This window comes from Camellia sinensis, chromosome 10 (genome assembly GCF_055761805.1).
Source record: "Camellia sinensis isolate YWXY chromosome 10, ASM5576180v1, whole genome shotgun sequence".
Classification (NCBI taxonomy): Eukaryota; Viridiplantae; Streptophyta; class Magnoliopsida; order Ericales; family Theaceae; genus Camellia; species Camellia sinensis.
The window spans coordinates 176,171,291-176,197,589 of record NC_138970.1 but is presented as its reverse complement, the minus strand read 5'-3'; the positions used below and the strand labels follow the sequence as shown (position 1 = coordinate 176,197,589).

The window sequence follows — 26,299 nt, the reverse complement described above, 5'->3', positions numbered from 1 at the left end:
ATAAATCTTGGTTATGGTGACCCATATGAGATTCAAGTTGTGGTACCATGGAAGCCCCAAAGGTGTGATGGTTGTAAGACTTTTGGCCATACCACTAATTTGTGCCCTCAAAAGCCAAAGTCTTTGAACCCTCTCTCCTTCAAACATGAGTGGAGAGTCAAGGACACTAAAACACAAATTCCGACTAAATGGGAAGTGGTGAAGAAAAAAGGGGAGAGATGGTGGGCAAGGTTCAACGCCATTGATCAGCAAAGAGAGAGAGACGCAGTCTTCTATCCCTTCAACATCTAATGCCTTTGATGTCCTTGAATCGTGTGATATGGACGAGTTAGGAAATGAAGATTCAAGTCAAGAGTTGAGAAATAGAGGGAGTCCATCTCCAAGTGATCCTAGTTATGGGGAGACTTCAAAAGAGGATAACAGAATAAAACTTAAAGCGAAACTTCATGACTTGAAGAATGCTAGAAGGAAATTCTGAATCCTTGTTTTGTTGGGAATGTTGTGCTTGTTTTCTATAAGCTCAGTTTGTTTTTTGATGGAGTAGTTTATTTTTTGTGCTCCCATCAAAAGCTGTGTGTTGAACTTCATTGTATATTTTTCTTTTTTAGTTATAATATGACTTACTTATCCAAAAAAAATACTACTCCTTTATGTCATAGAGGACATCTTGCACCATGCCATCTCTCCCAGTATTCCTGGACTTGGCCTTGCTGATGTATGAATTAATTAACTTTCTTTTATTTGCTATTTGGTCACCTTTTCGTTTTTTTTTTCTATTTTGGTTTATATATATTTTTTAAAAAATCAAAAGCTCAAATTTGTTTGGTATATTGTTTTTGTTTTAAAAATAAAATAGAAATAAAAATAATAATAATAATAAAAGTATTTCCAAAAATTTCAAATTTTTTAGAAATAAATAAATTTATTTACTTATTTTCAAAGTAAGTTTTCCCTTTTCCTTCCTCCTTCATCACCACAGGCCACCACTTATGGCCGCAGGCAATCCTCTGGTGAGCTCTGGTCACCTTCCGATGGATTCCGACAATTTGATGGTCATCGTCTGTGATCTTGAGCCAATCTTTTTCAGTGACTTCCGATGACACTCCAGCTATTAAATATTATAGTAAATGTCCATCATCGGTCTCCACATTTGTTCACCCTCCTTTGTCAGCCACCACCTCCAATAATTAACTAAATATATATTTCTTTATTTTCAATTCTCTTATGTTTAAGAAACAAGTTTTTTTTTTTTAAAAAAAAAAAAAATTTAATATATATATATATATATATAAAATCTTATTTCAGAACAAGTGAACTTAATAGGTTGCGTTGCACATTTTTAACAAGAAAAATGCTCCCGACCTCTAAACATTGACCACTAAATTACCACTAATGACGTGGCTGCCTACGTGGAAAACGGATGCAAACTCGCTCGTTTCTCCCTCTTTCTTATTCATTTCAAATTTCAAATTCATTTTCATTTCAAACTCTCTCCATTCTTCCTTTTCTTCACTGTTGTGCCTCTCCTTGGCGACCTCCCCGACGAGCGAAGCTCTGCAACACCGGCGACCCGGCTCTCCAACCCCGACGCCCGGCGACCTGACGAGCGCAGAATCTCTCTCCGTCTTCCCATCGGACTCGCGACTCGCTTCTCTCGATTAGTGGTGTTTTCTCGACAGATTTGTGTTCACAAGTCAGTGAAATAATTTCTCTCTCTCTCTCTCTCTCTCTCTCTCTCTCTCTCTCTATCTATCTATATATATATATATATATATATATGCCCTAATTTGTTGAAGACAAATTGTGACTTTGACTTTGATTTCACTTTGATTTTGATTTCACTTTGATTTCATCTATATATATATATATGCCCTAATTTGTTCAAGATAGATGGTGACTGTTCTAGGTTGTTTGGAAGAAATATTATACATTTGTTTACCTCACTAATAAATTACGATTCTAACAGACTCTTTAAACTATATAATATATCAGTGTATATACGATTGTTCTAGGTTGTTTGGAAGAAAAATTATACATTTGTATATACAAATGTATCAGTGTATATACGATTGTTTACCTCACTATATAATACATTTGTTTACCTCACTAATAAATTACGATTTGTTTGGCTATTTAATATAATACAATGGTTTTCTTATTCTCACAGGGAAGCTCAAGTTTGTGATGGTATATACAACCTGTATGCTTGTGTATATATGTTATACCTCATGAAAAGAAACATAATTGAGCCATGGACTCTCTGTTACAACAATTTGATGAGCCATGTGATGCCAGTGTGGGCTTCCCATCAAATTTGGTTATCTTGTCACATCTTTGGCGAACATTGATCTAATAATTGTTATTTTATATATGTTTGTTGTACCAATTTTCATAAGAGTCAGTAGCTCTTGCCTCCCCTGTATTGCGCCATTGCTGCCACATTGGCTTTTGTTGTCTAGTAAAAAATTGAAGCTTGCCTCACTATCCACAGACGTAGACTGTCAAGGTTGTTTGGAAGAACCTTGAGTCATCTATGACAACAACAAATCATAATTAATTATGTGGTGGCATTAAGACATTGGATAGATGAAGATCCAAATCTGTTGGGATTTAACAAAAATTAGAAATGGAGGTGGGTTATCAATTTTGGGATCAAAGAGTTACATAAACAAAAGTAGAGTACATATTTTAATGTGTGCATGAATGGTTTCTTGTCGGTATGTCTCTATTACATGTCTATATCTACTAATGCTGCATAATGCATTAATTAAGAGGTTGATCTAAATTACATTCATACTGTTACAAGTTTTATAGTTTTACATAATTCAAATGCAATTAATCAATGTAGCATGGTCTAATATTATTAAGCTCCAAGAAATTAAGAATATAATATTGAACTTCCATTCTTTAAGGAAATGTATGATCATTTGTAATTCATAATTCCAAGTTTCCTTATATTACAACATCTACATGTGGTGGATCTCTTTTTATGTTTTACCTTACCAGAACTCTAATAGCTTTAGATTTAATTATCTCAATCAACCTTTATTCATCCCTTGTCCCAACTACTTCATCTTACCAAAACTCTAATAGCTTTAGGCTTTAAGTATCTCAATCAACCTTTATTCATCCCTTGTCCCAACTACTTCAGATCAAGTTTTGAAATCTTGTAATGTAATTTTGTCATATATAACAACATTGTGATTTGAATCATTTCCCAAAACTTTTGATAGTGTGACCAATTTTCGTAGTGTTGGCTTCAATCATACATTGGGGTTGTAGAGGGTATGATTTGCGATAGTAGTAGTGTGAAAATTAAGAATGACACTTGATGAAGCTGTGTTGGGGGACAACTCCAATTCATGATAGATATATATGTATAAGATTTATGAGAGATGTAAGTAGAGCTAAATTTGGAAAATTAGTGGCTAGAAGATGCTGTGCAACCACAGGAAAATCTGGGCATGATTTGTGCTGCAAAAGGTTTAGCCTTTTCTGTTGTATGAATGATTTAAGGTTCAATGTTTCATATGGTGAAGGTTTTAAATATTGATCTTGCAGTTAGGTATTATCCTTTCAAATGTTGCAGAATGCAAAATAAGATAAATTTGTTATAAATGCCCATTTTCTGTTTGATTCTATTTCTTTCAATAGGAAGTTTGATTTGGATTTATCATTTACAAAAAACAGCAGCACTAACTACAAAAAACAGCATAAGTATCACTACTACAAAAATAGTTAAAGATCACACTTTGACAAAAAAAAAGTTCTCACTTTTATTGAAAGTGTGATAAAAAAAATTATATTGATATTTTAATCACACTTAATTTGATTGAGTGTGATAATATTTATTTTTTATGTCACTTTTCAATTAAGTGTGATTATATATATATTTTTTAATCACACATTCTAATTAAAAGTGTGATTATATATACACTACTACTTTTTAATCACACTTTTTAAACAAAGTGTGATTATATATATATTTTTTAATCACACATTCTAATTAAAGTGTGATTGTTTATATATTTTTTAATCACACATTTTAATTAAAGTGTGATTATATATACACAATTACTTTTTAATCACACTTTTTAAACAAGTGTGATTATATATATATTTTTTAATCACACATTCTAATTAAAGTGTGATTGTTTATATATTTTTTAATCACACATTTTAATTAAAGTGTGATTATATATACACAATTACTTTTTAATCACACTTTTTAAACAAGTGTGATTATTGCCCTGTTTGGTAGAGCTGTGGGAAAGTGCTTATAGCTTATGCCTCAACAGCTTATAGCTTATAACTTTCAGCTTAAGCTGATTTCCAGCTTATTCTTAAAGCATCTCCTGCCCCACTTAAAGAATAAGCTGATTTCTGACTTCCAAAAAGCTATAAGCTATAAGCTATAAGCTAAACTAAACACATCAAAATAGCTTAAATTAAGCTGAAAGCTGAAATAAGCTGTAATTAAGCTCTACCAAACAGGCACTATATATATATTTTTTAATCACACATTCTAATTAAAGTGTGATTATTTATATATTTTTTAATCACACCTTTTTAATTAAAGTGTGATTGTATATACATTACTACTTTTTAATCACACTTTTAAGTAAGTGTGATTATATATATATTTTTTAATCACACATTCTAATTAAAGTGTGATTATTTATATATTTTTTAATCACACCTTTTAATTAAAGTGTGATTATATATACACTACTACTTTTTAATCACACTTTTTAAACAAGTGTGATTATTTATATATTTTTTAATCACACCTTTTTAATTAAAGTGTGATTGCATATACACTACTACTTTTTAATCACACTTTTTAAGTAAGTGTGATTATATATATATATTTTAATCACACATTCTAATTAAAGTGTGATTATTTATATATTTTTTAATCACGTTTTTTTAATTAAAGTGTGATTATATATACACTACTACTTTTTAATTACATTTTTTAAGTAACACTACAAGAAAAGTGGGCTTATGAGACGGAACTTTTTGCGACGGCACATTTGCCGTCGCAAAAAATGTGACATTTTGAGACGGCACAATTTGCCGTCGCAAAAAATATGACTTTTTAAGACGGCACAACTTGTCGTCGCAAAAAATGTAACCTTTTGAGACGGCACAATTTGCCGTCGTAAAAAATATGACTTTTTGAGACGGCACGACTTTCCGTCTCGCAAAAAAAAAATGTGACTTTTTGTCACGACCCAAACCCGGCCCTATGGGTTTAGCACCGTAACCGGCCAGTAATCCGAGATTACCGAAGGCCTACAGAACAGTAATACAGTAAAACAGAGTACAGGGCCTGGCGGAAGCCAATGCAGTAAATATATAATGTCCATTGAGCTGTGACAGTCTGTATGCCAAAAAGATTTTTCATACATTTATACATAACAGTGCAGAACAGTATGCAATATATACAATCATTCAGACTAGGGACTCAACCCTATTAAACAGCACAGAAAACATTCAGTCAAAACAGAACAGAACAGTAAGACAGTACAGAAGGGGGAATTCTAAAACACCCCTAAGCCTTGACAAGTAGGCTCGGAACCTCGCAGTGAGGCACGTAGGCTGGCTTGACAAAACTGGAACACTCCGACGCTCCTAGCTGCGGTCTGGTGCCTGAACACCTACATATATATATGAGCAGTGAGCTAAAGCCCAGTGAATAACATAATGCGTAAAGGGGTTAAGAATGAATGTCCTTACAGTATGAAAACAGTTCATTAAAACAGTATTCAGTCATTCAGTCAGTACAGTCATATGTGGTACACCCGTTAGCGTAGCAGTACAGTAAACAGTAGGTCTAAAAAGACCGAGCAGTAATGATGGCCATCAGTCAGTAAATAGTAGTGGTTCCACGAGGGAACCGACAGAGAATTCTGTCACAGTAATCAGTAAACAGTAGGTGCTAAGGATGCCACAATACAGTTCAGAATACAGGACATACATTCATTCAGTTATCAGTATTCAGTTCGGAAAGCAGTACAGTTCTGTTGTTCAGAAAATATTCATTTGTGAACATATCTTTACACAATCGTTACTCACAGAGTTTGGGCTACGGTATGCTAGAGCGCGTCTCTCCAGTCGCCAACCCTACACAGTTAACAGATTGAACACACACTAAGCTACACAGTTGGGAAAGATAAAAACTTAATCCCTAATGCCTCGGTGTATTCTACATCTATATCCCCAACAAGATGTCTTGAACTAGGCCTAAGAATGCCTAGAATGGGATGAGGATGCAAAGATGTACATTTAAAAGCATTTTCAGGAAAACAGAGTCCCGCTCGAGCGCATGTTTCCCCGCTCGAGCGGTCATGCAACAAAGGTACACGCTCGAGCGTAAACTTTCCCGCTCGAGCGTACTGTAAAGCACTGGATGGGTGAAATCTCCGCTCGACTCCCGCTCGAGCGTGAGACATGATTCCGCTCGAGCGCCCAATCCTCCGCTCGAGCTGACAGTGAGACAGTGCAGAGAGATGCTGGATGCTCGGATTCTCCGCTCGAGCGCCGAGTTCCCCGCTCGAGCGGGAGTGCGAAATCTGGGAATTCCAGATTGCACTTCCAAGCTCAAACCCAAGCTAAAATGCAACAAAACCGATCCTCTTGGGCTCATTTTCTGGAAAACATTTATAAACACCTAGAATAACATGTTTTAAAACTCAATTTGAGAAATCAAAGCCCAAGGGTGTTTAATTCAAACCCAATTTCAAACCATTTTCAAGAACATGAAGAACATGCAAACATGCAAACATGCATGAATTCAAATCATTTCAAAGCTCCAATTTGATGCTCTAAAGAGCCAATTCTTTTCAAAACATGGTGAAATCATGGACTTAACATAAACATGAACATGCATGCACCAATTTATCATGAATTCAACTCCAAACTCATTAATTCCAACATGCATGCATGAATTACACTCTATAACAACATGTATGCACCAAAACATGGCTTAGCTCTACAATTGAAGCATGAATTGTGCAAGAATGAATTCTATGACAACAACAAGGAGATGGATGTCCTACCTTAGTCTTGTGTTCAAGGTCTAGGAGCTCAAAGTAGCAATCAACACTTCAATCCTCAAGCAATTCCAAACAATTCAAGATAAAAACCAACTCCTCAAGTCTCTCTCTCTCTAGGGTCGGTTGAGGCTCAAAATGTGAGGAGAAATGTTGGTCTAATCAAATACGTGGAGTGTATACAAGGCTCATGAGGTGTGAAGCGGTGGCCACTAAGTGGCGAGATGGTAAATAAGCCGAACTATGCGATTAATCAATATTTAATCTAATTCAATCATACCTAATCAATTTTCAGATAATTATACCATAAAATCACATTAATTCTAAGGATCATAGAACACTAATCGGTTTCTGATTCGGCCGCCGATAAGGCCTTCAATTAGCAGTTTAAACACATAAGCATGAACAGATAATCATACTGTCAAACAGATAGAATGCAATTAACTAACATATCCTTAGTCAATTCGGTTTCCAATTTCAGTCAGTCAGTTCAGTACTTATAATCAGTTCAATTATCAGTAATCAATGATTAACGGTAATCAGTGGTGAGGGTTATTACAGTCTCCCCTCCTTATAAAGAGTTTAGTCCTCTAAACTCGAGCTACCTTCATTCTGGAAGAAAACAGGATTCAGTGGGAACAGTTCAGGATATCGTTTAGCCATGTCAACTTCCCGTTCCCAAGTGGCATACACACCACCATGGTTCTGCCAGTCAACTTTCACTAGCGGGATCTCTTTGTTCCTCAGTTTCTTAATCCGTCTGTTAACAATCTGTATAGGCCGTTCCTCGTAAGTGTAGTCATCACTCAACACTACCCGAGTAGGCTCTATTACATGGAAAGGATCCCGGAGATAATCTCTTAACATAGAGATGTGGAAGACGTTATGCATATGCTCCATTTCAGGAGGAAGCGCAACTTGATACGCCACTGGATTGATTTTCTCAATAATCTCATATGGTCCGACATATCTCGGCGCTAACTTGCCTTTGACTCCAAAACGAGTCTGGCCTTTCATCGGTGTCACTTTCACAAACACGTGATCACTCACTTCATATTCTCGGTCTCGTCTTCTGACATCAGCATAACTCTTCTGCCTGCTCTGCGCAGTTTTCAGTCTCTGTTGTATCAGTTTCACCTTTTCAGTTGTTTCATAAACAATCTCGGGCCCAAGCAACGGCCCGTCTCCAACTTCTGCCCAGCAAATCGGAGATCTACATTTTCTGCCATACAATGCCTCAAAAGGCGCCATACCAATACTCGAATGGTAGCTGTTGTTGTAGGCGAATTCAGCTAAGGGCAAGTGACTTTCCCAGTTTCCCTGAAAATCAAGGACACACATTCTCAGTAAATCCTCCAGAGTTTGGATGGTCCTTTCTGACTGTCCATCTGTCTGAGGATGATAGGCACTACTCAGCCTCAATTCAGTACCCAATGCAGTCTGTAGACTTTGCCAAAACCTCGATGTAAACTTCGAATCCCTGTCAGAAACAATAGACACAGGCACTCCATGCAGTCTCACAATTTCATCAATATAAATAACGGCCAATTTGTCCGCATTATAGATTGTCTTGACAGGTAAGAAGTGAGCAGATTTAGTCAGTTTATCAACAATAACCCAAATTGAATCCATACCTTTACTGGAGCGAGGCAATCCCACTATAAAATCCATGGTGATATGCTCCCATTTCCACTCCGGTATTGGTAAGGGCTGCAATAAGCCTGCGGGTCGTTGATGTTCGGCTTTAACTTGTTGGCAATGAAGACATTTGGACACAAAGTCGGCAATTTCTTTCTTCATTCCCGGCCACCAGAAATTCAATTTCAGATCTTGATACATTTTCGTGTTCCCTGGATGGATAGAAAATCTTGAGTTGTGGCCCTCTTGCAGAATTCTTCTTTTCAGTTCAGTGTCATTCGGTACACATAGTCTTTCTTGAAATTTCAGTACATTGTTCTCAAATTTGAATCCCGGTTTCGGTTTAGATTCTCTTTCTTTGATGATCTTTTTCAAGAAGTCATCCAGTTGCTGTTTCTCTTTAACCTCATCAATCAATGCCGGTTGAGCAGAAATAGCAGCTAAGGTTCCACCTTGTTCTTGCAAAATAATTTCGATTTCAGATCTTTCAAGGTCACAAAGCAGCTCTTTCTGTCCGGTAAGCAAACATGCTAAGCTTCCAATTGATTTCCGGCTCAGTGCATCGGCAACGGTATTGGCTTTTCCTGGGTGGTACAAAATCTGTAGGTCATAATCTTTTATCAGTTCTAGCCATCTCCGCTGTCTCATGTTCAGTTCTTTCTGTGTGAAGAAATATTTCAAACTCTTGTGGTCGGTGTATACTTCACATGTCACCCCGTACAGATAGTGACGCCAGATTTTCAGTGCAAATACTACTGCAGCAAGTTCCAAATCATGGGTCGGGTAGTTCTTTTCATGCGGTCTCAGTTGACGGGAAGCATAGGCAATTACTCTCCCATTCTGCATTAAAACACATCCCAAACCCTTATGAGAAGCATCACTAAATACAGTGTAGCCATCCGTACCTGAAGGTAAGGTCAGAATCGGTGCAGTCACTAATCGAGTTTTCAACTCCTGGAAGGCAGATTCTCTTTGGTCAGTCCAGTCAAATGATGTCCCCTTTTGTGTTAGTTGGGTCAATGGTAAAGCAATCTTGGAGAAATCTTTGACAAATCTTCTGTAATATCCAGCCAGTCCCAAAAAGCTTCGGACTTCAGTCATGTTTGTCGGTTTAGGCCAGTTCACTACAGCTTCAATTTTCTGCGGATCAACAGAAATTCTATCTTTGCTAACAACATGCCCCAAGAACATAACATGGTCAAGCCAAAATTCACATTTAGACAGTTTAGCATACAGTTTTTGTTCTCTTAAGGTTTGTAGGGCAAGTCTCAGATGATGTTCATGTTCTTCTACACTCTTGGAGTAAATCAATATGTCATCAATAAATACAACAATAAAGTCATCAAGGTATGGTTTAAAAATTCTGTTCATGAGGTCCATAAAGGCAGCAGGGGCGTTCGTGACTCCGAACGGCATAACTAAAAATTCGTAATGTCCATACCTCGTTCTAAAAGCAGTTTTATCAATGTCTTCTGGTTTGACTTTCAGTTGATGATATCCGGATCTAAGATCAATCTTGGAAAACACTTGCGCACCCTGTAACTGATCAAACAGGTCATCAATACGTGGCAATGGGTATTTATTTTTCACAGTTACCTTGTTCAGTTCACGGTAGTCAATGCACAGTCTCAGTGAGCCGTCTTTCTTCTTTACAAATAAAACAGGTGCACCCCACGGTGAAGTACTGGGCCTGATAAACTTCTTGTCTAACAGCTCTTGCAGCTGCACTTTCAATTCTTTCAGTTCAGTTGGAGCCATTCTGTAAGGAGCTTTCGATATCGGCTGTGCACCCGGAATTACATCAACGGTAAATTCAATCTCCCTGTCAATCAAATCCCCTGGCAGATCATCTGGAAATACATCTGGGAATTCTCCGACTATAGGAACACAGTTCACATTAGCATTATCATCAGTAGATACGGTCAATACAGAACACAGATACCCTTTACATCCTTTTCTAATCAGTTTAACAGCTTTCACAGATGAAATCAGATACGGGGGTGGTACTACTTCAACCCCTTTAAACACAAATTCCAGTAGACCAGGTGGACGGAAAACTACTTGTTTTGTTACACAGTCTATGGTGGCATGATATTTCGTTAACCAGTCCATCCCCAATATTACGTCAAAATGATCAATGTTCAATGGCAGTAAATCGATAAACAGATGTGCATCTTCAACAATAATTTCACAAGCAGGATACATATATGCACAGGTCATAGATCCTCCTACGGGTGAGGATACAGCTAACAGATAGTTCATGGGTTCCAAGGGTCTATTCAATTTACGCGAAAAAGCATGCGACACATAAGAATGCGTAGACCCCGAATCAATCAGTACGTAAGCATTCTGGGTACAAATAGAGAGAATACCTGACACAACGGTCTCGGTATTCTGGACGTCTCCCGGTACTAGGGCGAACACTCGGCCCTGCCTCATAGGCTCTTTCCCGATAGCTTTAGGGTTCGGTTTTGGTGGAGCGTTTGATGCTGCGCCGCTGGCTGCAGCTTTGCTGTTGCCCTGAGGAGCAGAAGGACAATCTTTAACCATGTGGCCCACCTTGCCACACCTGTAACAAGCTTCAGATAGTTTGTAACAAACTCCCTTATGATTTTTCCCACATTCAGAACAGGGCGGTATTGTACGGTTTCCTTGACTAGAAGTAGTCATTGACCCTGTGTTTTGCTTTTTGTTCAACGGGTTGTGCTTGCCTTTCTTGAATTTAAAACCCTGTCTTTTACCACGCCATTCCGACGCTGGTGTTTCTGTTTTCAGTGCTTCAATGTTTGATTCAGCCATCAAGGCTCGATCGAGAACACCCACAAAAGTCGGTAGTTTCAGAACATTTATTCGGTCAAGAATTGCAACATTAAGGCCGCCTTCAAATTTCCTGGCCTTCTTGTAGTCAGTGTCCACCATATGTGGTGAGTATCTGGCAAGTTCAGTAAATTTGGTTTCATATTCTGCAACGGACATTGTGCCCTGCTTCAGCTGTTCAAACTCAGTCACTTTCCTGTCCCTGACACACTGAGGGAAGTACTTTTCAAAGAAGGCTCCCTTGAATTGAGCCCAAGTCAAAACGGTATTTTCATCACGGATCAACATCCACCACCTTTTAGCTTCTTCCTGCAATGTAAAGGTGGCTAACAGTACCTTGTTCGCTTCCGAGCACGGAAACACTTCAAATAGCTTTTCTGTTTCAAGCACCCAAGCTTCAGCCTTTAATGGTTCGAGGCCTCCCTGAAAGGATGGCGGTTTCATTTTGCTGAACTTCTGGGTCAGAGCAATAATGTCCCCATCATTCACATTTACATTAGGTTCCGGCTGTACCGGGGGAGGAGGTGGGGGCTGTTGGTTCTGTTGTTCCAGTCTAGTAGTTATCAGTTCTATCATTCTTTCCATTCTTTCCATTCTTGCCTCGGTAGACGAGGATTCAGGTTCATTTGCAGTGTTTGCGTTATCCATTTCACTATAAACAGTTATAACAGTTTTAAACATAAGCAGTCATTTGTTTAACAGTTTAACATGTTCGCATATATTCAGTCATAACATAGCCACATACTTTTCATGTTCATGAGAGGCCCTAATTACATTCTAGGACACCCTATAGCTCATTTGGACATGTGTGTGCGGTATAACTCGTGGTTAAGTATCGCTCTGATACCACTCTGTCACGACCCAAACCCGGCCCTATGGGTTTAGCACCGTAACCGGCCAGTAATCCGAGATTACCGAAGGCCTACAGAACAGTAATACAGTAAAACAGAGTACAGGGCCTGGCGGAAGCCAATGCAGTAAATATATAATGTCCATTGAGCTGTGACAGTCTGTATGCCAAAAAGATTTTTCATACATTTATACATAACAGTGCAGAACAGTATGCAATATATACAATCATTCAGACTAGGGACTCAACCCTATTAAACAGCACAGAAAACATTCAGTCAAAACAGAACAGAACAGTAAGACAGTACAGAAGGGGGAATTCTAAAACACCCCTAAGCCTTGACAAGTAGGCTCGGAACCTCGCAGTGAGGCACGTAGGCTGGCTTGACAAAACTGGAACACTCCGACGCTCCTAGCTGCGGTCTGGTGCCTGAACACCTACATATATATATGAGCAGTGAGCTAAAGCCCAGTGAATAACATAATGCGTAAAGGGGTTAAGAATGAATGTCCTTACAGTATGAAAACAGTTCATTAAAACAGTATTCAGTCATTCAGTCAGTACAGTCATATGTGGTACACCCGTTAGCGTAGCAGTACAGTAAACAGTAGGTCTAAAAAGACCGAGCAGTAATGATGGCCATCAGTCAGTAAATAGTAGTGGTTCCACGAGGGAACCGACAGAGAATTCTGTCACAGTAATCAGTAAACAGTAGGTGCTAAGGATGCCACAATACAGTTCAGAATACAGGACATACATTCATTCAGTTATCAGTATTCAGTTCGGAAAGCAGTACAGTTCTGTTGTTCAGAAAATATTCATTTGTGAACATATCTTTACACAATCGTTACTCACAGAGTTTGGGCTACGGTATGCTAGAGCGCGTCTCTCCAGTCGCCAACCCTACACAGTTAACAGATTGAACACACACTAAGCTACACAGTTGGGAAAGATAAAAACTTAATCCCTAATGCCTCGGTGTATTCTACATCTATATCCCCAACAAGATGTCTTGAACTAGGCCTAAGAATGCCTAGAATGGGATGAGGATGCAAAGATGTACATTTAAAAGCATTTTCAGGAAAACAGAGTCCCGCTCGAGCGCATGTTTCCCCGCTCGAGCGGTCATGCAACAAAGGTACACGCTCGAGCGTAAACTTTCCCGCTCGAGCGTACTGTAAAGCACTGGATGGGTGAAATCTCCGCTCGACTCCCGCTCGAGCGTGAGACATGATTCCGCTCGAGCGCCCAATCCTCCGCTCGAGCTGACAGTGAGACAGTGCAGAGAGATGCTGGATGCTCGGATTCTCCGCTCGAGCGCCGAGTTCCCCGCTCGAGCGGGAGTGCGAAATCTGGGAATTCCAGATTGCACTTCCAAGCTCAAACCCAAGCTAAAATGCAACAAAACCGATCCTCTTGGGCTCATTTTCTGGAAAACATTTATAAACACCTAGAATAACATGTTTTAAAACTCAATTTGAGAAATCAAAGCCCAAGGGTGTTTAATTCAAACCCAATTTCAAACCATTTTCAAGAACATGAAGAACATGCAAACATGCAAACATGCATGAATTCAAATCATTTCAAAGCTCCAATTTGATGCTCTAAAGAGCCAATTCTTTTCAAAACATGGTGAAATCATGGACTTAACATAAACATGAACATGCATGCACCAATTTATCATGAATTCAACTCCAAACTCATTAATTCCAACATGCATGCATGAATTACACTCTATAACAACATGTATGCACCAAAACATGGCTTAGCTCTACAATTGAAGCATGAATTGTGCAAGAATGAATTCTATGACAACAACAAGGAGATGGATGTCCTACCTTAGTCTTGTGTTCAAGGTCTAGGAGCTCAAAGTAGCAATCAACACTTCAATCCTCAAGCAATTCCAAACAATTCAAGATAAAAACCAACTCCTCAAGTCTCTCTCTCTCTAGGGTCGGTTGAGGCTCAAAATGTGAGGAGAAATGTTGGTCTAATCAAATACGTGGAGTGTATACAAGGCTCATGAGGTGTGAAGCGGTGGCCACTAAGTGGCGAGATGGTAAATAAGCCGAACTATGCGATTAATCAATATTTAATCTAATTCAATCATACCTAATCAATTTTCAGATAATTATACCATAAAATCACATTAATTCTAAGGATCATAGAACACTAATCGGTTTCTGATTCGGCCGCCGATAAGGCCTTCAATTAGCAGTTTAAACACATAAGCATGAACAGATAATCATACTGTCAAACAGATAGAATGCAATTAACTAACATATCCTCAGTCAATTCGGTTTCCAATTTCAGTCAGTCAGTTCAGTACTTATAATCAGTTCAATTATCAGTAATCAATGATTAACGGTAATCAGTGGTGAGGGTTATTACACTTTTTGAGACGGTACAACTTGCCGTCGCGAAAAATATGCCTTTTTGAGACGGCACAGCTTGTCGTTGCAAAAAAATGTGACTTTTTGAGACTTCATATATATAGTTACAAAATGGTTTAAATAAATGCAATAGTATTTTTCTATCATAAAAAAAAAATTTGAAAAAAACGACGTCGTCTTACTCTTTTGATATAACATTTCTCTTTTCATCAATTTTTTCATCTTCTTGTCTCTCTGTCTCTATCTCTGTCTCTCTTCTCTTTCTCTCTCTCACTCATCACTCTTCTCTGTCTGTCTGTCTCTCTCTCTCTTTCTCTCTGTGTCTCTGTCTCTCTTCTCTTTCTCTCTCTCACGCATCACTCTTCTCTGTCTGTCTCTTTTTCTTTATGTCTCTGTCTCTATCTCTCTTCTCTTTCTGTCTCTCACTCATCACTCTTTTCTGTCTGTCTGTCTCTCTTTCTCTCTGTGTCTCTCACTCATCTCTCTTCTTTCTCTGTCTCTCTCTCGTTTATCTCTTTTTTGCTATTCTCTCTCTGTCTATCTCTCGAGCATCTTTTGTTTCTCTTTTTTTTTTTTGTCTCTCTTTCTATCTCTCTGTCTCTCTCATTTTTCTCTCTTCTCTCTCTATCTCTTTTTTCTATGTCTCTCTCTCGTTAATCTCTTTTCGCTTTCTTTCTCTCTCTTTTTGTTTATCTCTTGTTCATCTCTTGTTTCTCTCTCTTTTTCTGTCTCACTCTCTCTCTATCTTTTTTTCTCTTCGTCTATCTTTATCTCTTTCTCTCTCTGTCTCTCACTCATCACTCTTCTCTTTCTCTGTCTACCTGTCTGTTTGTCTGTCTGTCTGTCTGTCTCTCCCTCACTGTGTTCGCCTTGCTCACTCTCTCCCTCATCTCTTTTCTATTTATTGAGCTCCCTCTTAATTTATCGATCCAACCATGTTGGGGACCCCCAGTGGGCGGTGACCCCCAGCACCCCCACCTCCACGTGGGGGGCTGTAAGAGCAAGAGTGAAAATAAATAAATAAATAAATTTTTTTGAACCAATCAGAAAACAGTATGGGTGGTGGGGGTCACTCCCACTGGGGGTCTAGGGCATTTTTTTTATCGATCCACTACAAGAAAATGCACTTTTAACGACCACTTTGTCTCTTTCTCGTTCATCACTTTGTCTCTGTTTCTCTATCTTTCTTCTCTATCTGTCTCTCACTCATCTCTCCTTCTCACCACTCATCTCATCTACCACATTTACCACTATTGCAAATGTCATTCCACTACCACCACTACTACCACTGTTGCCACTCCACCTCTACGATTACCATTACTATCATCATCGCCACCACTCCCCTACCACCACTACCACCACTACCACTACTACTACCATTACCTCTCCTCCACCACTGCCACTCCATCTCCTCTGTCTGTCTCTCCCTTTCTCTATGTGTCTCTGTCTCTCTTCTCTCTCTCTCACTCATCACTCTTCTCTGTCTGTCCGCCCCTCTCTCTCATTCTCTCTGTGTCTCTGTCTCTCTTCTCTTTCTCTCTCTCACTCATCACTTTTCTTTGTCTGTCTGCCTTTCTGTTTTTCTCTGTATCTCTCGTCCATCTCTCTTCTCTCTATCTCTTTCATCTATCTTCTCTCTCTGTCTCTTTTCTCTCTCGCTCTCTCGTTCATCTTTTTCTGTCTCTCTCTCGTTTATCTCTTTTCCCTCTTTCTCTCTCTCTCTATATATATCTTTTCACCTATTTTTCATCTTCCTTTCTTCCTTTTCTTTCTCTCTCTTACTCATCACTCTTCTCTCCCTGTCTGGCTATTTGTCTCTCTCTCTCTCTCTCTCTCTCTCTCTCTCTCTCTCTCTCTCTCCCCTATTGTGTTCGCGTTGCTCACTATTTCCCTTCCGTCTTCTCTATTTACTGAGCTCCCCCTCAATTTATCGATCCACTACAAGAAAATACACTTTTAGCACCACTTTGTCTCTCTCTCGCTCACCACTCTATCTCTCTCTTTCTCTCCTCTATCTGCCTCTCACTTATCTCTCTCTCTCTCACCACCCATCTCCTCTACCATCTTCACTACTACTGCAAACGCCATTTCACTACCACCACTACTACCACAGTCGCCACTTCACCACTACGACTACCATTACAATATTTTTCATTAAAATATTACCCCTACTTCTACCAAATAAAAAATAATAATAATTTTTTTTTATTAAAAAAAAATGAAACAAATAAATTTTCAAGCTTAGTAACCAAAATAAAATAATTTTTTTAAAAAAATTTTATTTTAACAAAAAATAAAGTTTTTTTACGACGACAACCCCTATCGCAAAAAATAAATAAATTAAACAGTGTTATTTTATTGTTTAAATTTTTTTTTTTTAAAAAAAATTTTGATTTCACCCCCCCTTTTTCCATTCCTGCTCTGTTCCCCGCCGCCCGCCCAAAACCAAAAAACCCTAGTCTCCCCCCCCTCTTTTTTCCATTTCTGCTCTGTTCCCCGTCGCCCGCCCAAAACCAAAAAACCCTAGTCCCCCCCCCCTTTTTTCCATTCCTGCTCTGTTCCCCGCCGCCCGCCCAAAACCAAAAAACCCTAGTCTCTTCTTACCCCTCCCTCTCTATCGATCGATCGACTGTTGAAGGGTTTATATGTGGAGATGAAGTTTGAGAGGCCGAGTAAGATCCAGACGATCAGTTTGCCTATGATTCTGGCCCCTCCTTACAAGCACTTGATCGCTCAGGCACACAATGGTTCTGGCAAGACTACTTGTTTCGTGCTTGGCATGTTGAGCCGTGTTGATCCCAAACTCACTGCTCCTCAGGCGCTCTGTATCTGCCCTACCCGAGAATTGGCGATCTAGGTTTGTTAACATATGCAAATCTGTACATAATTTCTATTTGATCAAAGATTGAAATAGCTAACCTTTCTATGTCGCGACATGTAATTGGACCAAAGCATTACTGGTTGATCGATTTTGTTGCTTCTGGTGTTCTAAAATGTTAATATTGAAATAATTTCAAATGTGATCCTCTGAGTATATCGACGTGTTCTTGTGAATTTGTGCATTCATTTGCCTTACTTAATCACTTCTAAATGAATGAATTGAATTTTTATGTGTTTGTAAGACTTCCATTGCTAGTGATGACAAATTTTTGGCATTGGTAGTGCATGCATTGTTGGGCCTGATTGATCTGTATCTTTTGGTGTTGTATCTTCTAAGATGGTTTTATGTTTGGTATTTCATTTGTGTTGCTTTTTTAGTATAAGGATAGTCAAATCAACTCAGGAGATAAACGTGCAAGGATGGGGAGTATTGAGATATATGTTTGTATGTGCTAGACAGTTTGGATTGATTTTTGTTTGACCTAGAGTTAGGAGGGAGGATCGAAAGTCGAAAGTTGAGATGATTATTGGGCCTTGGAACTACATTGAATTCTTTTCTGCAGTGATGTAGAGGCTTGTCTTTTTAAAATACCGGTTACTTCTAAATTCGGTGCCCTATCAAGTACTCTAACCTTTGAGCTATTGCCTAACACCAATCTCCTCGTCTATGTTCTTTCCCAATATGCTTTTTAACATAGTGACGCTTACTATTACCCAAATCACAGTTAAAGATTTGTTTATTTGGTATGCTAATGCGTGATTTATTTGGTATTTGTAATGTTAGTGTAGTCATATTTCCTTTGTTTATGCAGGCTGCTAATATAGAAGCTGAAGGCTCTGGAATTCCTGATTGTGAATACCAATTGACAAAGCATGAAGTTTCCTGTCTAGGGCATGGAAAATATAGTGGTACGCATGATATATTATCACTTGCTTATGCCTTGAGGCAATACAATTTCTTTTATCTAGTTAAACTTTATTTCTAAATAAGGATTCAATTGTCCTTCTAGATTTGCTACCAGTTTAGATTTTGTGGGTTGAGCCTGTCAATCTCATTGGGGTGTAACATAATAATTATTTTGGTTAAACTAGGTATCTTGCAGCTGGTTTTCTGTATTCTCTTTGGTCTTTCATCTTCATCATTTGTGAACTTCTGCCTCCCTGCCTCTCCTTCCCCTTATTTCTCGTGCACTACATTCAAGGCCAACATCAATCTTTTGTGCCAACTTTTGGTCCATGTGAAGTGCCCTTGGAGAGAAATAAGCCGGTTTAAATATTTTAGAGAAGATTCAAAGGTATAAAATTGTGCCATTCTTAGTCACTTGCATAAGTTGAAGACATGGAAAACCACAATAAGCTAGACGTACTTTAGTTCAGAGGAACATGAACAAAGTTGTCATAGCAATGGCATAGAGTATATGTGCAGTGTATGTGTGTATGTGTATAAATACAAGTATATTCTAAAATATATACTGAAGAAATTTAGAAATATACATGAAACATGTATATTTTTTGGTCATTGTCATGAATTACCTACAAAGTTGTTCATGTCCATTTTCTTATCTGTAAACAACCATATAATGCGTCTAGTTTCATTTCTTCTAGCATTTGTTCTAATTTTCTTAACATCTTGTTTTTTGTGGTTCAGAATGCAGCACCACTGAATCATCTGATGATATTGAGAAACAAGAGCTTGAAGACGTCTCAGATGAAGATGATACCTCCTATTTTGACACAATAGAGAATTTTTCTGAAACAACTCTTAGTTGTGGGTCTGTTGCTGGAGTTACAGATAACATCAGTAAGTGTATGGGACCTGAAAAGCAATTTGATGATAGGAAAAATTTGAATGCTCAGAAGGAAGCTATTAGCTCCACAAATTGAAAGGCGAAAGAAGCTTCCAGATCCGGTTGAAAAGGAGAAAGGGGTCAGTCTTTGGTCCATGATCAAAGACAATGTAGGAAAAGATCTAACGCGAGTTTGTCTCCCTGTGTACTTCAATGAGCCAATATCATCTTTACAAAAGTGTTTTGAGGATTTGGAGTATTCTTATCTGTTGGATCGTGCATATGAGCATGGAAAAGCGGTATGATTATATGTTCGTTACCTCTTATTGTCTTTGCTTAGGGGGTAGTGTATACTAGTGTCTGTAAATTGTCTTTTGTTTCATTTCATTGCATTGTCTTTTCCTCTATTAGACGTTTGAAGTGGGTTAGTTTGGATATGCATTGGTTTAATATTACTAATGTATTCCATTATGTATATGCATAAGAGATTTTTGAAACATTCTAAGGAAATTGAATGAGTCCATCGTGTTTCCCACTGGGCCCTGGAAGAGTCCTTTTTGTTCTTGATATATGAATTTGGTTTTCTTCTCTTTTCTGTTTTTTTTTTTTTTCTTTCCCTCTTCTTGTTAATCTTTAGGACTCCATTGAGATTCCAAAAACATGATCTGATTTCTATCGCTCTTTAGCCATCACAGATGTGTTTATGGATTTGTGCTACTTACCTTCTGCATGTTAAATTAACCAGATACTTCATAAATCTGCATGGGAGATGTTATCTTGTTTGTTTTGATGGCTCTCAATTATAATCTTGGAGACAACAAGATCAAATGTACAATAGTGGTGCCCCTATAGTAAGAACAGGCTCATCTAAAAAAGTTAAGAATGTCCACACTCAAGAATGACGTGTAGTTTGAACTGTTCTGAGGTCCCCTCAATGGGATGAAGGATTATATCCGCCTCATTACAAAGATTACTAGATTCTTCATTCAAATTATAAAACATGTTTCTGAGGCTGTGAGCCATTGGCTCCTTAACAGTCCTCTCAAATGAACCATTCTCAAATGAACCATTCTGGATGGTTGAAGGTCAAGAACTTCAGCATCTAAAATCAGTGACTGCGAGATAGGTTTGTGCATATAGAAATTGCTCATTCATTTCCTATCAACGTAGCAGTGTTCACTTTATGAGTTAACAGTGAAGCCACTTTTTGCTGTTCTATTAATACAAGTTTGTTTAGTATTATGCTAGACTGATTAATCTAATGAATTTATAGCATTATGAGAAAAAACTGAGCTAGTTATCTTTATTACTTAGTACAACAGCCGCCAAATTGTTATTTTTTCATTTATGCATATAACAGACACCTTTTTTATATATATTTTTATTTGATGATAAGTTATCACTGTCTTTTTTTTGTAGGAAGTAGTTTTGTTTTTCCTTGTTTACAGGTTTATTTGTGGAACACCTTTGAGATCTAGTTTTTTAATGGCTCTTTTACTGGCATGATTAATTCGGTTCAGATATGTTTTCAACATAAAAAAAAAGAATATTTTCAAATGTTTTGGTGTTTAACATTTTCTTGTGCTATTGGGTTATGCATCTAGGGAAATGGTCTCCTGCGAAATGATTGTGTAATGAATGATCAGACTAGTCGTTTGGCCCATCGCAGCCCCATTATGTACAGTTTCTGCTCGTGAGAAATAAAAGTGATGCTTGGCTCTGAAGCCTATCCCACAACTCTCTGTCATGGCTTGAAACATGCTGCTAAGAGGTTCATTCTTCACATTATGGCACAACTTAGAACACTCTTAGGACTATGTTTGGATTAAGGATTTGAGAATTGATATCCTTCCTATTTTCTTTCCTTTTGCATGTCATTCCTCAAATCTTTGATCCAAACAGAGCCTCAGACAATTTTCCCAGAAAAACATCATATGTGAATTGAATTTATTATGTGTGAGTTACACTATACAAATTTAAATCTATGCTATATATTAAAATTTTACAAACTTTTTAAAAATAAAAATATGAGTACATAGCACTAGTTAAAAAAAAAAAAATTCTGAATCATGTGCATTCCACTATGATGAGATCGTCCTCTTTTAATTTGGACTTTGGTGGATTGAACATTCAAATTATCCATATTATATATAAGGAAAATTATATAAATAGAAGTTGCTTTAGTAAATTACCTATTACAATGAGATGGTTGGAAAGCAACCCCATTTTGGCAGATTTCTTTCCATGAATTGGGAATTGGATGGGATCCCCTCTTGATGCTTTCTTAATATACTTCCGGGAAAAAAAAATTATTAGCTACCAGTTTTAATGATTTTGTAATTTACCTTATTGTATATGGTGACCATCTTTTCTTTTTGGCCTTGTCAATTGTACTTTATTGTAAGGATGTGTGAGTTTGTTATGCACTTCTGTGTCATATGTTGTAAGTTGTAACAAGTGTTGTACTTCTATTTTTCCTCCTTAATTGTGTCTTCTCTTTGTATTTTTTTGGGTATTACAACCCTCTTTCTTCTGCATTGTTAGGTGAGGAACATTATTTGCTCTAACTAGTGATAGACTGAACTGTTGATTATTAATATGTGCAATGGCTTGTTGAGTACAATGCGGCTTTGGCATCCATCTGCTTCATGATTTTGCTTGGATTTGTAGATGATGTCCTCGATGTCCCTTGGAGAGTGTGAGTATTCCAATCATATTTTTTGGATTTATCGGCCCATTTATTTCAAGAGCACTGTTTTCTCTTTGCATTACTGCATTCAGAGTTAATGCTAAACTAGGTCTTTCTGACTTTGAAGAACAGGAAATTATTATTGCCATCAATTGCTGCTCTTCCTCTGTTGATGGCCTATGCTGGACATCCAACTATAGTTATACCAAAGCCTCTCATTCCTTATCTTGGGCTTGAGTTTTTGGATCTAGGTAAACCTAAAGCATTGATTATGATTTTAGAGACCTTTCGGAAAAAAAAAATTCTAATAAACCCAGATCCATGTCCCCAATTTCTTCTACTACAACTTTCATTTTGAATCGTTCATGTTTTTTTCAATTTCACCATCATTTCACTTTCTCATCAACATCACTTGTCATCTCTACCTCACTAATTTCTTGCATTAATTTCTAGAAATAGGGTGTTACTCTAAATTGGTTGAAAAAACTCATCACCCTCTTTCCAAAATTTCTTGATTCTAAGTAATTATTTTATATGTGCCAAACAGTCTTCTGACCCAACAACATCTTCTTACTTTTCACGTATGAGAGGTTAAGGGTTTGACTTTCGTTAGAGACAAGGCTGTGTGGCACCATTCTTTTATTATCACTATGTTGCACACTCTTCCCAAGGAATTTCAGACAAAATAGTATTTGAGTTCTATGTGCAAAATTTATTCTTTCTATTAGATTGAAGGCATTGTATGACAAATTTAATTCTAGAATTGAATATAAGACTCACCTTGTTTTTGTCTCATTGTTAAATTGTGAACAAATAATATTTCTATGTACTCTCAGCCTCAATTCATCATATTTACAAGTAGAAAGAGAACTTGTAATTTAAGTTGCCAATGATTGAGGAAAACATTGTTGGTAGAGCTAGCTATCTTCTGCTCTTCATGTTTATGCAATCTATAATTATTCTGTTTGTCAGGTATTTGTGCTAAATTTAATTGAATTACTTGATGTAGGTTTTGGTTGTAGGTGGTGGTGATGGTGGAGTTCTTAGGGAAATCTCTCGCCGCAATACTATTATATAATTCCGAACGCCATAATTAAGTGACCCCATAGTTAAGCTTGAAGTTGCTCTTAAGGTAATTGAAACTCTTGTTGCAAATCACTGATCTGCCATAGAGATAGGTCATTGACATAGTTTTATTTTGATTATTTTAAGCTAAACTAACACATTTAAGTGCATTAAATTTTCAAGTCAAGTTTGATATATGTTTTTGCAGATTTTGTTGAGGGAATAGTTGATATGATCGAGCGGTTGATGTTGGGAGCCAAAGATTATGTTGCTCTTCTTCTTTTTTTCTTTCTTTTTTTTTTGAAGACTTGAATTTTTTAGTACAGTGTATTTAAAGATGATTAAAGGATAATGTCTATTATAAATTTAATTAATTTGTTAATTTTGTTATTTTTCATTTACAAAAAATGGTTTGGTGCTTGTAATTGATTTTTTTGTTGTAGCAAACCTATATATGATTTTTTTTAATAAATAATTATTTGCGACAGTAAAACAATGGTCGCTAAAAGTGGTTTTTTTATTTTTTTATTTTTTTTTGCGACGGCAAAATAGCTATCGCAAAAAGTCTTTTGCAACCCCATGTGCAGTCACATAGGCCATCGCTAAAAGTCTTTTGCGACTGTATTTTTATTATTTGCGACGGCATGTGACGGTCGCAAAAAGTATTTTTTTTAGTAGTGAATGTTATTAATCACACTTAAAAGATGTGATGTAAATATTTTTAATCACACTTAAAAGGTGTGATCGAAATGTTATTAATCACACTTAAAAAGTGTGATTAAAAATGATCCTTTTTAATCACACTTCCAAAGATCACACTTAAAAGGTGTGATCTAAATACTTTTAATCACACTTAAAAGGTGTGATCTAAATATTTTTAATCACACTTAAAAGGTGTGATCGAAATGTTATTAATCACACTTAAAAAGTGTGATTAAAAATGACCCTTTTTAATCACACTTCCAAAGATCACACTTAAAAGGTGTGATCTAAATACTTTTAATCACACTTAAAAGATGTGATCAAAATATTTTTAATCACACTTAAAAAGTGTGATTAAAAATGACTACTTTTAATCACACTCCCAAATATCACACTTTAATAAAATTTAAAAGGTGTGATTAAATAACATACATCACACAAAAAAAGTGTGATCTTTATCTGATCATCAATCCAAAACTGAGGTAACCCATTACAAACATACTTTACACTGTTCTATTTCCTCCAAACAAAGTGACTTCAATTGAAATGTGTTGTGATTTATATTTTTTTTTTCAATTAAAGTTGATGAATTTGATAGAACTTAGGGTCACTATTCTGTCAATTTGCACAGAAAATTTCCTGAAGAATCATTGTTCACAATATTTATCAGAAGTAAATGCCTAAAGACTCATCAACAATCAAGACATTCCCGTTGCTGGATGCAAACCAACGAAATCCGATACATTTACCAAGTTGATTGAAATCTTTACTTTACTAAGTAATTAGTAAATTTAGCACACTACCTTCAGAATTTGATGAATAATTTTAGAGCACAGCCACAATAAGTACCTGCATTGATATGGAATATGATTCTCTAGCCTTTGTAATCCATCCTACATTCTCTTTCCTTAAACTAGGCTACACTATGAATTAATTTTTATTAAAAAAGAAAAAGATGAACAGATATAAAAGAATGAATCATAATTGGAACCCATAACCACAACTACCCTAAAAATTAGTCAAGCCATAGGCATGATCCATCCATGTGAATCATTATCCAACTATAATCCTAACCTAGTACCAAATGCCAGCACATAGGAATTTGACTTTTTGGGTTAACTGATTTTTTTTTAATAATTAATTTAATTACCATTTAGGTAGGTAAAACTTGACACCAATATTGCTCAACCATCCAAACCTCATTTTGTTGTGGGAATAACACTAACCCTTTGGCCCTTTCATCTAAGTATTGCATTTCTGTACATAACTAATAAGAATGAGCAATATATGAGTTAGATTATAGAATTAAGTATATATGGCAATCGATGTTACATTTATAGGTAATAATGTCAACTTCATAATTCGCTTCATATTTTTGCAGATGTCAACTTCAAGTGTTAACGACAGTACCTCAGATCAATTGACGTATTGCAACAGAAATTGTCCTCAATGTCGGAAAAAAGAAATCATTCGAATTTCGGAGACGGAACGAAACAAGAATAAGCTATTTTATTGTTGTCCTGATTGCAGTGGGTTTATTGCATGGTGCTTGCCTACAAATTCACAACGTACGGAGGAAGGGCAAGTGCATATGGAGAATACACCGACTGTCACCGAACAACTTCAAAGTATGGGCGAACATCTTCGATTTCAAAGCGAACAACATCAATTTCAGAATGCGCAGATGCAAAAATTGCAAAGAGACATAAATAGAAATTCGTGTTGTATTAATGGGATCTTCATCTTGCTTGTAATTGGTGTGATATTAATTATGAAGATGTAATAATTTTTATACAAGTTAGAACATGTAATTGGTGTTGTATTAATTATGAAGATGATATGTATGAAGATTTATGATATATTACAATTATGGATTCACAACTATGAATATGTAATCATGTGAATTGTTTGTTATCTGATTGGAAGCTTGAAAGTTATTTGTTTGTCTGTTTGAACACATATTATGAACAGATTTGGACAGCTTTTGGACAGATTTTGAGCTGATTTTGGATTGATTTTGGACTGATTTGGACTGATTTCGAACATAGATTATGTTTGTCTGCTTGAACATAGATTATTGACAGATTTGGACTGATTTCGAACATAGATTATGTTTGTCTGCTTGAACATAGATTATTGACAGATTTGGACTGATTTCGAACATAGATTATGTTGACAGATTATGAATAAAATTTGTTCTCATATTCTTGACAGATTTGGACAAATTTTCATGGCAGATTCTGTTTATGTATTTCTGTATTTCAACACAGGTGCTTCACAGATTTGGACAGCTTGTTAACACATATTATGAACAGAATTTCTTCACATATTTCAACAGATTTTGGACCGATTTGAAACATAGATTCTGTTTGTCTGGTGCTTCACAGATTTGTGTATTTGAACACAGGTGCATCACAGAT

The 26,299-nt window shown here is 36.9% G+C and overlaps 2 long non-coding RNA genes across 2 annotated transcripts; both read left to right on the top strand.

The window, feature by feature from the left end:
* Positions 1-1,552: 1,552 nt before the first annotated feature.
* Positions 1,553-25,763, top strand: LOC145801790 (uncharacterized). The gene is made up of 2 exons (XR_014343443.1): positions 1,553-1,693; positions 25,261-25,763. It is a non-coding gene; the product is annotated as an uncharacterized LOC145801790 (long non-coding RNA).
* Positions 19,515-23,524, top strand: LOC114321293 (uncharacterized). The gene is made up of 6 exons (XR_014343442.1): positions 19,515-19,722; positions 21,028-21,194; positions 21,968-22,121; positions 22,245-22,363; positions 23,122-23,244; positions 23,386-23,524. It is a non-coding gene; the product is annotated as an uncharacterized LOC114321293 (long non-coding RNA).
* Positions 25,764-26,299: the final 536 nt, after the last annotated feature.